The 2420-nt window shown below is 34.8% G+C and overlaps 1 pseudogene; it reads left to right on the top strand.

Annotated features, from left to right (window-relative positions):
- Positions 1 to 6: 6 nt before the first annotated feature.
- On the top strand, positions 7 to 608 carry LOC102768071 (annotated as a pseudogene).
- The last annotated feature ends 1812 nt before the right edge of the window (positions 609 to 2420 follow it).

The following is a 2420-nucleotide window of genomic DNA, read 5'->3' as shown; positions in this document are numbered from 1 at the left end:
GGGTGGCCTCCCTCCTCTTGGCTCCTCGCTCAGCCTGTCCTGCCTGGCGCTGGCGGTGCTGCTGCTGGTGCGGACGGCCGACGCCGCTAAGAATTCGGAGGATGTTCGGTGTAAAAGTATTTGTCCTCCCTATAAAGATATTCCTGGACATATTTATAATAGGAACATATCCCAAAAAGATAGCGATTGTCTTCATGTTGTGGAGCTCATGTCTATGAGGGAGCCTGATATAGAAGCATACTGTCTGCGCTGTGAATGCTAACATGAGGAAAGAAGCTCTGTAACAATCAAGGTTACCATTATAATTTACCTGTCCATTTTGGGTCTTCTACTTCTGTACATGGTGTACCTTACTCTGGTTGAGCCCATACTGAAGAGACGCCTGTTTGGACACTCACAATTAATACAGAGCGATGACGATGTTGGGGATCACCAGCCATTTGCAAATGCCCACGATGTGCTGGCCCGCTCCCGCAGTGGAGCCAATGTGCTGAACAAGGTAGAGTATGCCCAGCAGCGCTGGAAGCTTCAAGTTCAAGAGCAGCGGAAGTCTGTCTTTGACCGTCATGTTGTCCTCAGCTAATTGAGAATCAAATTCAAGGTAACTAGAAAGCAACAATGCAGGCAACTGGAAAAAACTGACTGATACTTATCCTCCATCCCCCCCCCTCATGCCCTCAGCCCCATGGTGTCGGTGTCCATTGGTTATGCTTATATGCATACATACAAGTCCTTTGGTTGATCTCTCTACCTTACCTCCACCCTTCCCTGCCTTCCTGTTTTTGACAACTTTGATAGTTTTTAGGAGTGCTTACTTATTAAGAATTTTTATAATGTCCCTCAATTGAAATTTGTCTGATGTTTCTTAGCATATTTTTCAACTTTTTAAAGAAACAGCATTTTAATTTCATTGTTGTTCTCTATTGTTTTATCATTTTCAATTTTGTTGATTTCTGCTCTAATATTTATTTCATTTATTCTCCTTGCTTAAAGTTTAATTTGCTCTTCTTTCTTTTGTTTCCTAAGGTGGAAACTTACATTATTGATTTTAGATCTTTCTTCTGTTCTTATATGCATTTTATGGTATAAATTTTTCTGTGTATTGTTTTAGCTGTAGCTAATTCATGATACTTTAAAATCTCTCTTAACATTTCTTCTTTGACTCATGGTTTAATTAGAAGTACATTATTTAATTTCCAAATATTTTGTGATTTTCCAGCTATCTTTCTGTTCTTTATTTCTAGTATAATTTTATTGCGATCTAAAAGCAGATTTTGTATGATTTATATTATTTTAAATTTGTTAAGATGTGTGTTATGACCCAAAATATGGTCTATCTTGGTGACTCCCATGTAAACTTGAAAAGAATGTATATTCTGCTGTTTTAGGATGGAGTGTTCCATAACTGACAATCAGAGAAAGTTGATTAATAGTGTTGTTCAGGTTATCTATAGCCTTAATAATATTCTGCCTGAATGATCTATAAATTACTGACAGAAGCATGTTGAAGTCTCCAAGAATAATAGTAAATTTCACCATTTGTCCTTTCCTTTCTATCAGTTTTTTCCTCATGAATTTTGATGCTCTGTATTTAGGTACATACACATTATTGATCGTTATGTCTTCTTGATGAATTGACTCCTTTATCATTATATAAATTTTATCCTTGATAATTTTTCTTATTCTGATGTTTGCTTATCTGACATTAATATACTACTCCAGCTTTCTTTTGATTAATGTTATCATGGTATCTTTATCTCTTTATATTTAACTTCTTTGAGTCTTTAAGTTGAATTTCTTATAGTCATATAGTTGGTCTAGTTTTTCTATACACTCTGACAATCTGTTTTTAGTTGGCATGTTCAGACCACTCACATGTAAAGTATTCTTTAAATAGTTGGATTAATATCTACCATCTATGTAACTGATTTCTATTTAAGTTTCCACTGTTTCTGTTTTCTTATTATTTTCTGCCTTCTCTGATTTAATTAAGCATTTTATTGATTCCTTTTTATATTTTCTCTCAGCGTATTATTTATACTTCTTTTTCAAAAATTTCAGTGCTTATCCTAGGTTTAAAATATACTTTTAAAATTAATCTTAGTTCATTTCAGATAACACTGTACTGTTTCACACGTAGTATTCCAAGTGTCATTACAGAATATTCTCAATTCCTTGTGACCTTAAATTTATTTATTTTATTACCTGTATGCTTTAACCACCCAATACAGTGTTGCTATTAATATTTTAAAGAAACAATTATATTTTAGGTGGATTAATAATAAGAGAAAGAAAAGATTTTATTTTATCTTCAATTATTTCTTATCAGACTCTTTTTTTCCCAGTGAAAATTAAAACTTCTGATATAGTCGCGGAGGCCGGGATGGAAGTTCGGGCTGAGGCGCCCGAGCTGGAGCCGG

This window comes from Myotis davidii, unplaced genomic scaffold, assembly GCF_000327345.1.
Source record: "Myotis davidii unplaced genomic scaffold, ASM32734v1 scaffold222, whole genome shotgun sequence".
In the NCBI taxonomy this organism is placed as follows: domain Eukaryota; kingdom Metazoa; phylum Chordata; class Mammalia; order Chiroptera; family Vespertilionidae; genus Myotis; species Myotis davidii.
Note: the sequence above shows the minus strand (reverse complement) of the source record. Positions and strands in the feature narration are given on the sequence as shown.